Source organism: Tupaia chinensis, unplaced genomic scaffold (assembly GCF_000334495.1).
Source record: "Tupaia chinensis unplaced genomic scaffold, TupChi_1.0 Scaffold144179_1, whole genome shotgun sequence".
Taxonomy (NCBI): domain Eukaryota; kingdom Metazoa; phylum Chordata; class Mammalia; order Scandentia; family Tupaiidae; genus Tupaia; species Tupaia belangeri.
The window spans coordinates 85591-97181 of NW_006204036.1; the positions used below are offsets into that span (position 1 = coordinate 85591).

The window sequence follows — 11591 nt, forward strand, 5'->3', positions numbered from 1 at the left end:
CTCGCTTTCTGTCTCTATGTCTCTCTCTGTCTGTCTGGCGAGCGCACGTGCCCTATAGTTAAAAGAAAAAAAACCTCTCAAAAAAAAATTCACATATCATACAATTCACCCCATTTATGGATGTAATGCAACGACGTTTAGTTTATTCAGAATTCTGCAACCATTACCCCAATTGATTTTAGAACATTTTCATAACCTGAAAAAAGGAGCCCTGTACCCTTTAGCTATCAGACCCCACTTCCCATCCTTCTTCCTAAGCAGGCACTGGTCTACTTACTGTCTATATATTTACTTATCATGGATATTTTACATAAATAGAATCATATAATCTGTGCTCTTTTGTGACTAGCTTTCAGTTAACATAATGTTCTCAAGGTTCATATACATTATAGTATGTATCAGTACTTCATTCCTTTTTATTGTCATATAGTATTTCATTATATGTATATACCATATTTTTTGTCTACTGATGGACATTTGAGTTGTTTCTACTTTTTGGCTATTAAGAATAATGTTGCTGAACTGAACTGTAGTGATGAAAGCTATATGACTGAATACAGGTTCAGATTTCAGGGTCAGCTTAAAAACATGCCTAGTGCCTGTGTGCATGTCCAAGATCCTGACGAGCCAGAGGGTGGAGGAAAAATGATCACCCTATCAAGGGTGCTTCTCTCTTTCTGTTTCTTTCTCTTGTGTGCATGTAAACACTGTCTATCATAAATAAAATAAATAAACTTAAAAAGAGAGATGTGGGCCTGTTGGCATGGTGGTTAAGGTGCTGGGTCTCACATGACCAACTTGGCAGTTGAGTCCTAGACCCAGTGACTTGAAAAACACACTGGGTACATGTGTATATGTGTCCAAAATCCTGAGAGGAAAAAAGGAAGGGAAGGGATTGTGGCATGGCCATCCTTCTGGGGGATGATTTCTCACTTTCCTTTTGTCTCTGTATCTCTCTGGTGAGTGCACACATCCTATGACAAAAAAGTCTATGCTGCTATGGACATTCATTATGAGTTTCATGTGGATATATATTTTCATTTCTCTTAGGTAGATACTAATGAATGGAGTTAATTGTCAGCTAGGTATTTTTTAAGTCTAGATTTTTTTTTAGAGAGATATTTTTGCTATAGGGTGCATGCACTCACTGGAGAGACAAAGACAGAGAGACAGAAAGTGAGAAATCATCCCCCAGGACAGATGGGCATGCTACAATCCCGTCTCCATTCTCTTCTTGGGATTTTGGGCACACATGCACACATACCCGGCATGAGTTTTAAGTTGCCAGGTCTGGGACTCAAACTGCAGTCCACTACATGGAAGCCCAGTGACATAACCATTATGCTATCTGCTGGTCCTAAGTCTAGATGTTTTGATATTAAACATTATCAGTGGACTCTTTGCCATGAAAGAGGAAGAAATCAGCTTTAATGCACTTCTAATTCTTCCTTCCATTTCTAGTACTTGTTACTAAAATTATTTTTACTTTCTTGCGGTTATATTTACATTCTGTTACATAGCTATAAATCATATGCTTGTTTTATCTGCTAATTTAGTTTTAGTTTCATGTTTAAAAGAATTGTTTGTTTACAATGAGGCCTTGTACCATGGTTTCTCTATTCTGAAGTTCACTTCGATATATTTCCTTTTTTTCTTTATTTGTGATAGATCATGTACACATTGCAGGGGAGGAGTAATTGCACCTCACAGGGTTTCACTGCAATCCCCTTTCTCCAGTCCTCTGGTCAATTGGATATTGGGCACTCATGCCTGTGCCCAGCATGTTTCAGGCTGACTGTGCAGGGATTCGAACCGTGGTCACGTTTTGGGAATTGACTTTTTTTGAGCAGAGCATTACCGTTACACCACAGAGCCAGCCCCCTGATATATTTCTTGATTGTCTTGATTTTATCATGAAGAAGTTCCCAACTTGCAGGTGTTGGGACCAGCAGTTAACGTAATGGCTATGTCGCTGGACTCCCGCGTAGTTGACCGCAGTTCGTGTCCCGGACCGGTGGCTTAAAACTCACGCTGGGCGCAGGTACATGCGTGCCCAAGATCCCGAGAGGAGAATGGAGGAGAAGAGATTGCGGCGTGGCCATCCCCCCTGGGGGGTGATTTCTCGCTTTCTGTCTCTCTGTCTCTCTCTGTCTGGCTGGCGAGCGCACGCGCCCTATAGCAAAAACCTCTCAAAAAAAAAAAAAAAGAACTTGCGGGGGCTATATTGCTATATTTATTGTATTCTTTCATGTTAAAAATGTCTGCCAAGTGCCTTTATACTTGAATGGTATCTTGGCTGCATATTATATGCTTGGGTAACAGTGTCTTTCCTTCAAAATGGGTAGACATTGTTCCATTGTCTTCTGCCACTGAATGCTAACTGCAAAGTTTGAAGACAACTTGTTTCTTGTTTTTCTCCCTTGTTCATAACTTCATAACTCTGTGTGTGTGTGTGTGTGTGTGTGTGTGTGTGTGTGTGTGTATAGTTGGATTTGCCTGAACAATTCCTTTCCTTTTTCTTGAAGTTTAGTAACTTGACAAGGATATAACTCGATGATGAACATCCTGTATCCATTTTCCTGATATTTGTTGTGCCTTTATGGAGTCTTTACTCATTGCTGGAAAAAAATTTCTATGGCATTCTGAACACTTTTGTTCCTGCTTCATTGGTTAACTTCTCTGCTTTAGGAATATTGGATTCTTTTCATCCTCCATTTCTGTCTAATGTGGTAGAAAAAGAGATTGATGAAAGCAACTAACCATGATTATCTCAACCCATTTCTCCATATCATTAATTTGTTCCCCTCCCCTACTTTTTGCCTATTTCTAATTAAATTATTTGAATGAATTATCTTATGTAGGTTTTAATTTTTTCTTTGCTTTTAATCTTCTTTTTCCTCTATTTTGTTGTTTTATCAACTCGTATTTGAGCTTGTGCACTTTATTGAATTTATATTCTTTTCAAGTTCCCTTGTAGTCTAAAGCATTCACAGGAAACCTACTTATTTTCCTAAAGTTATATTTATCTCTAGATTGGGTTCTTCATTCATTTTGCATGTTGTTTATAGCTTTTCCTACTACCTGGGAATTTCTTTATCTGCCAGACCATTTCATTTCATTTTACTGATGTTTAATATGGAACATTTATCCTCTGTTTCTCCAACCTGTGAGGACTTGGGACATGTACACATGCCAGGTGAGTTTTTCAAAGCTGTAAGGATTGGAATTCAAATTGCAATCAACCATGTGGAATCAGCTCCCTTAACCACTAGGCTATGCGGCCAGCCCAAAGAGCTTTCTAAAAAAAATTTTACTGTGACCCAGCTGCAGTGACAATACTATAGTCACATGGGAGGCCTGGGTTTGGATCCTTCATTGACTTGAAAACAACGGATGCACCTGCATGTTCCTGTGATCTTGGCTTGCTGGGATGCTGGAGGGAAGGATCACAGCTTGGTGAGATCCTGTCAAGGATATTACCACCAGCCTCATGAAAGAAAGAAAAAGAGATAAAAAGAGAGGAAGGAAGGAAGAAATGAACTTTAAGATGAATTTTATTGTGTATATATAAGGTATACAATATAGTGTTATAATACGTAAAGGTTCTCCAGAAAGTTCGTGGAAAGTGCATATTAGAACTATGGATTTCTATTTTTTTTTAACCAAAATAAACTAATTTTATTTCCATTTTCCACAAACATTTTGAAGTCCCCTCATGCAGGTGTTCTCTTAGTCTCTTATTTCATGGCTCACAGAAATACCTGCAGTTGAGTGATCTATAAAGAAACAGAGGTTGGGGCTGGCACATGGCATGGTAGTTGGGGTGCTGGACTCCTACATGGCCCACTATGGTTTGAGTTCTGGGCCTGGAGGCATATTTCTCACTTTCCTTCTCTCTTTTTCTCTGTCTTCTTCTCTGGTCAAATTAAGAAACAGTAATGATAAATCGAATTAAATAATTAAAGAAAGAAACAGCGGTTTATTGATTTATGATTCATATAGGTGGAACATGACCTACAGAGGCAGAGAGTATGATGAGTGCACGCAAAGAGGAAGTGAGCTGTGGGCAACCCTCTTCTATAACAGCCCACTCTCATGAGAACTAATCCCTTCTTATGACAGGTAGAACTCACACAGTTCTCTTCATGATACATCATCAATCCATTCAGAGACTGATGCCTCCATGATCCAGTCACTATGATCTAATCACTGTCCACTAATTCTAAAGCATGAACATTTAGGGGGGAAACCATTATCCAAGCCTTAACATGTGTATATAGGAAAGTGGTTTCTAGAGTGGGATACATCTGACATTTCACATAGTTACCCATTCTGTCTCTCATTGCAAGAGCAAGAATCCTGAACACAATACACTATTATTAACTATCATCCTCATATTGTACATTAGCTCTTTCAACTAGTTCATCCTGTGTATTTGCCACTTTGTATACAGGGGTCTTTTTCTTTTTCCCCTTGATTTACCTCAGAAGTACTTACTTAATCTGCACATTGGAATATCAGAAAGTATTAGTTAAGGAGCTTTGCTGAACTAAATGTTCTGTTTTCTTAGCTATGACTTTTTAAACTTTATGGCTTGAGGCTTTATTCCGTGTCTCATTTGGTTACTGCTGATGAATTTTTGGCCATTGTGTGTACACATGTGCTTGCATGCATGCTTTTTTCCCCAGTTTTCCCTCAGCAAAAGCAAAATGACTTTCTCATGTTTTATATGATCATTGAAAAATAATATAGAAATTAAGGCGTCTAGTAACTTCACTGCCTCTACTCCAAATAATCATTAATAATTATTAATATTTTTGACATATGGCTCACTAAACTGTCTAAATGTATACATGTGAGTTGTTTTCCTAAATTTCCAATTTATTCATTTAAAAGAATCATAATATAAACATGTTAAGTGAAAAAAAATTATATATATATAAAGAAAATGAACTTTAAAAACTCAGTAATAGGGGGCCAGTAGGTGGCATGGTGGTTAAGGTGCTGGACTCCCACATGGCTGACCATGATTTGAATCCCAGACCTGTTATCTTGCTAATTCTTGCTTTCTCACTCTCTTTCTCTGTCACTCTCTGGCGAGTGCACATGCCCTATAGCAAATTGTTTAAAAATTATAAGTAAAACTAAATAAAATTTCTTTTAAAAACCTCAGTAATAGAGATAATCCCATAGAATATGAGCAAAAGTTTTGAACACGCATTTCACCAAAGATAATATGTAGATATCAAATAAGGGTATAAAAAGATGCTCAACATCGTTATTCATTAGAGAAATGCAAATTAAATCACAACTGATACGACTATATACCCACTAGAATGGATAAAATTTAAAACAGTGACCAGGGCCAATCAGTGGTGTGGTAGTTCAAGCGACTAGATTCCACACAGCCAACCATGCAGTTCAAGTCCTGGACCTGCCATCTTGAAAAACATACTGAACATGTGTGTGTGCATGCCCAAAATGTGGAAAGGAGGGGGAAATGGAGGAGAAGGGATTGTGGCATGACCATTCCTCATGGGGGATCATTTCTCACTTTGTCTGTGATTTTCTCTCCGTGTCTTTCTCCAGTGAGTGTTTATGCCCTCTGGCAAAATTTTATCAAAATAAAATAAAGCAAGTGACCATACCAGTTGTTGGTATGTAGAACAACTAGAATTGTCATACACAGTTAATACGAATGTACAAGGGGTTAGCACATGGTGTAGCAGTTATATCACTGGACTCCCACATCAGTGACCACAGTTCTAGTGCCAGAGCTGGTGGCTTAAAAATCACTCTGGGTACGTGTACATGTGTGCCTAAGATCCCAAGAAGAGAATGGAAGAGAAGGGTTTGCAGCATGGCCATGCCCTGGCAGGGGCAGGGGGGAGGTGATTTCCCACTTTCCCTCTCATCATCTCTGTCTCTGTCCCTCTCTTTCTGGTGAGTGCACATGTCCTAAAGCAAAAACCTCAAAAAAAAAAAAAAAAGTACAATAGTGGAGCCAAGTTGAAAAACAGTTTATGGCTGGCTCCATGGTGCAACAGTAAGAACTGCATGAAGAGGCTGAATCCCACATGACAACTGTGGTTTGAATCCCCAGCCTCATTGCCCTGAAGCATACTAGGCATGTGCATGAGTGCTCAAGTTCCAGTGGGCTTGAGGACTGGAGGAAGGGGATTGTGGCATGACCAGACCCTGTAGAGGATGCTTCTTTTCCTCTCTTTCTCTCTTTCTTCCTCTCATGCTTGCTGTCTCTCAATGTTGCATGTGTGTGCATGCATCCTCTCATGCATAAAGAAAAAAAGACAGTTTACCCATGTCTTAGCAGTTATTATGTGTCAAAAGATATTTTAAAAATTCAATGTGCCCCTAACTTGTGGTTCAGTCTTTCTATTTCTGAGGTTGTTATTTGAGAGAAGCAATAGCATTGATCAATTCAGACTTGTACATGGATGTTCATAGCAGGTTTTTTAGAATTATTTTATTTAACTTTATGTATTTATTTACTTATTTTAATTTGACCAGATAGGGAGAGGGAGAGAGAGAGAAGCCTCCAGGTCTGGGACTCGAACCACGGTTGGCCACGTGAGAGTCCAGTACCCTTAACCACTATGCCACATGCCAGCCCCAATAGCAGTTTTATTTGTAGTAGCCAAAACCTGTAAACAACCCAGGGAGCCATCAGTAGGTAAGTGGATAAAGTGAGTTGTTTATACAAGAGACTATTATCCAGCAATGGATAAGAATGAAGTAATGATACATACTCAAAATAATCATATTGAGTAGAGAAGTCAAACAAAAAAGAGTACAAACTTTGATTCTGTTCAGATAAAATTCAAGAAAATTCCAGCAAAATTTTAGTGATAGAAAACAGATCAGTACTTGCCTGGGGACAGAGCCAGGCAAAGAGAAAGGAATTACTGAGGGACCCAAGCAGACTTGGGAGTGGTAGATATGTTCATTAACTTAATTGTGGTAATGGTTTCATGGGTGCATACTTATGTCAAAAAGCATCAAGTTGCATACTTCAACATGTGTTTGAAGCTTATTTATGTCAGTTATAACTCAAGGTATAAGAGAAAAAAATTGTAGAAAAATGTTATGTGAACATCTTTCTGTGTCAGCACCAAGGCTCTACTTCATTCTTTTTGATATGGTTTCAGTGTATGTATGTCCTCTGATTTTATCCACACAGCCTTGGGTGGGTGACTCATCTGTTCCAGGTGATGAGGCCCCTCTTTTCCTTTGTGGATAAGGATAAGAATGGCTTTTATTTGCTGAAATTGATTAACACATCTGACATCATCAGTCAGAATGCAATTTCTGAAACCTGCTTCTGGCTGTCTGTGACCTCTTGGCTCATTGGACCCAGAAGACTTTTATTCATACTAAACATGGAAACAGATTAAGTGACCATAAATAATTTTTCCATAAAATGATGGAGCCTCGGAGATAATCTAATTCAACCCTCTTATTTTTACAGAAAAGAAAGCAGGATAAGTGATTTACCTGAGATCATACAGATAGTTAGAGCTCAAGGTTCCCATCTCTTTGTCTATTTTTTATGGCACAGATGTCAAATAATTGCTTTTTTTGCCCCAGGGTTGTTTGTGTCAGCTCTGGATGAGTACGTATTAATCTTTAGGAAGAAAATACAAGCAAAAAACGCTCTCTATGAGCCATTGTTAAATGATCTGTCTAGAGGAATGGTTCTACTTGGGGTTCCTTTTTCTTTGGAGCAAAGGAGAGAAAAGAATGATTCTTAAGTAAAAAGAAATCAAGTCTCCTGTTGTGTCTTGTACTTTAAAGCTGATACACTGTTCAAAGACTGACCAGTATTTCACCTCTTGCATGCCCTAAGATTTCAACCTCTGCTGTCCATTTTTACTGAACTATCTCAAATGTCATGTGACAACTCAGAAGGTTTATTCTCTACTGGCTAAGACATTATAGATTTTGGTTACTTCATCCTTTGTTCACTTATTAGTTTGTCTGTCTGCTTGACACATATCTCTGAATGCCTGCTATGTGCCAGACACTGTTTTAGATACTGGGGTACGAAAAGGTCTCTTGCTTTGTGAAACTTAGGTTTGGGGTGGGAGATACAGAAGATAAACAGTCAGAATCCAGATGTTGGCACAGCAGTAAAACACCACTCTGTGAGTCTGACCCACATAGGAAGGTTCTGGGTTTTTATCCAGAAACCTTTCTGAGTGCGCTGGACACGCGTGTGTGCCCATGATCTGGGGCTGGCTGACGCTAGGGCGGAACACAGCATTGGGACCCTGTTGGGAGTACTGTCTGTCTTCTTAACTCTTTTTCTCACTAATGGAAGAAATAAATTTAACTTAAAGTCAATGTGTAGTATGTCAGATGTTGACAAGTGCTGTGGAGAAAATTAAGTAGATGAAAAGTACATGGAGTACCAGAAACAAGTAGACAAAAAGTACAGGGAGTGCCAGAAATATATCTATGTACATATACTGTTTTCTTTAGGATAGCCATGGCAAGTCTTAACAATAAGGTGACATCTGAGCAAAGACAAGAAGCAAATAAAGGAGCCAGCCCTTAGGGTGTCTGTAGGCAGATAAAGCAGCAGGTACAAAGACTCTAAGGCGAATTCGTGTTTAGTATCTTCAAGTGATCTGGAACTGAGTGAGTGAGGTAGGAGGACATGGCTAGAGACAGGATGAGAAGCAGATCATGTTAAGACTTCGTTGCCTTTGTAAGACTGTTGTTTACTCTGAGTGAGAAAGATGGCTCCAAGAGACATGTTCTTATTTTTTCTTCCTTTTATAAATTGAGGTAAAATTCACATAGTATAAAATTGTCATTTTTACAACTTTACAGTATACAATTCTGTGGCTGTTAATACTTTCAGAATGTTGTACCACCATCACCACTATCTAATTTCAAAACATTTTATCATCTCAAAAAGAACCCGCATACACATTCAGCAGTCATTCCATTTCCTTCGCTCCTAATCTGCTGTGTACCTCTATGGATATGCCTTTTCTGGACATTTCATATAAATTGAGTCATACAAACGTAGCTGTTTGTGTTTGGCTTCTTTCACTTAGCATAATGTTTTCAGGATTCATTCATGTTGCAACACGTGCCAGAACTTCATTCTCTTTTATGGATAATGGTTATATCACATTTTACTTATTGAATCATTTTTTAAGAGAGATTTTTGCTATAGGGTGTGTGTGCTTGCTGAAGATACAGAGAGAGAGAGAGAGAGAGAGAGAGAGAGAGAGAGAGAGAGAGAAAGCGAGAAATTACTGTGGAGGAACAGCCACAGTGCAATCCTTTTTCCTCCATTTTCTCTCGGGATCTTAGGCACACATGCACATGTGCTTGGCATGAATTTTAAGCCGCCACTGGGTCTGGGGCTCCAACCGCAGTCGACTATATGGGAGTCCAGTGACATAACCATTACACCATCTGCTGGTCCCAATCCAATTATCTTAAATGTCATTGATGGACATTTAAGTTGTTTCCACCTTTTGACTATTAGGAGTAATGCTTCTATGAACATTTCAATAAAAGTTTTTGTGTGGACATATGTTTTTAATTCTCCTGGGTATGTATATACCTAAGAGTAGGGTTGCTGGGTCATATTGTTGTTCTATATCTGATTTAAAAAAATTATTATTATTTTTTGCTAAAGGGTACGTGTACTTTAAAAATTATTATTTTTTGCTAAAGGGTACGTGTACTCACAAGAAAGATAGAGAGAGAGGAGGACACCCCCCCCACATGGGGAATGGGCACACTACAATCCCTTTGGAGGACACCCCCCCCACACACATGGGGAATGGGCACACTACAATCCCTTTGGGGCATGCATGGACATGGGCTCAGTGTATTTCTCAAGCTGCCAGGTCTGGGACTTGAACCCTGAGATCACCAATGTGGGATCCAGCTGCCTCAACCACCAGGAGCTGGCACTGATTTATATTTTAAAGGCTCATTTTGACTATTGTGTCTAGATCCTATAGAGATGAGATACAAAGCGAGATTAGTTAGGAGGCTGTTGCAGCCATCGAGGAGCTAGATGATGGTGGTTTGTACCAGAGTGACAGCAGTGGAAGGAGTGAGAACTGATCGGAGTCTAGACATGTGGTGAAGAAAAGACAGGAGGATTTGCTGATAGATTTTATTTGTATTGTGAGAGAAAGACAAGAGTCAAGGATGATTCTTAAGATTTTTGACCTGAGAAATGAAAAGAGGAAGTTAAAATTTGATGGGATTGAGGGAAGAGCAGGTTTGGGGGAAGGTTAGGGCTTTGGTTTTAGACTTGCCATGTGTGAGACATCTCATTGAAAATGTCATGTAGGCCATTGGCAAAACAAGCCTGGAGTTTGAGTAAGAGATAAATTTGAGTTATTAGTTTATAGAGGATATTTACAGCTATGAAACTAGATGAGATCATTTAGGGATAATTTTTAATAGAGAAGAGAAGCAGACCAATGAAGACATCTGGACACAATCCAAAGACTAGAGGTCTGGAAGAGGGGAGGAACCAGCAAGGGAGACTGAGAAGAAGTAGTTAGTGAGGTCCAAGGAAAACCAGGAGAGAGTGGTGTCCTGGAAGTAATGGAAGGTACTCGAAACACTTGAGGAAGAATGATTTGATTTTTTTTCCTTTTCCTGCTGCCCTCACCAATTCTTTCTGGTAAATTGTCTAGGAACACTGTCCTTCCCTTTAGAGGTGAGGGCTGCTGTTTTGAATGTCCAAAAGTCATTCTTTATTAAAGTTATTAAGCTGAAAAATAATTCTGGTCTTCTGAGTACTGCCTTCGAGACATACTGCTATTTCTGGATACACCTAAGCCCCACCGAGGGCATTTATTGAAGAATACAGTCAACAGATACTTGAGTTTCTGCTCTGTGCTAGCCTCTCTTCTGGACATTGGGAACACATCCCTGGACAAGATAGGTGCTCAGTGATCTTATGGAACTCAGTCTAATGGAGAAGAAAGACATTCAAATCATTTGTTAAAAATATTTAAAAAGTAAATAATTGGTTTAAAAGCCAAAACCAAATAAGTGTATACAGGATGGCTGCTGCCAAGCATTCAGGGTGCATTGACAGCACATAGGAAGATTACTAATTCAGACTTGGTTTGGGGACATAGATTTATTTCGAGGAAATGACATATAAGGAGACACTTGGACAAAGAATAGATTTAGCTAGACAAAGAAAACTAGCTGTAGAGGAAAGAACATTCAGAGAACAGAGGGAATAGAAAGAGCTTTGGGATGGATATTCAGGGAATCAAAGAACTTCATTTACTGGAATGTAAGACCTGAAGAAAGGAGGAGGGTGATATCTGAGCTGGGGAGGTGAGCAGGGGCCAAACCATTAGGATTTTCTTGCCATGATAAGGGGTTTGGACTCAGTCTCAGCAGCATCAGGAAATACTGAAGAGTTTTTAAAGTGTACTCATTTCTGTTTTATCAATAGAGAGATCACTTAGGCTACCATTGTGAATGGGGTGGGAGGAAGCCTGACTGCAGAGAGGAGAGCCCACTTTGTTTCAATATTGGCTCTTGGTTTTTCTTCTAGTGTGCCACTTGAA

The 11591-nt window shown here is 39.2% G+C and overlaps 1 protein-coding gene across 1 annotated transcript in view; it reads left to right on the plus strand.

Moving 5' to 3' along the window:
- The window catches only part of SYTL4 (synaptotagmin like 4), a gene marked incomplete in the record, with an annotated part of 71082 nt that overhangs the window by 38265 nt on the left and 21226 nt on the right, over positions 1 to 11591 (plus strand).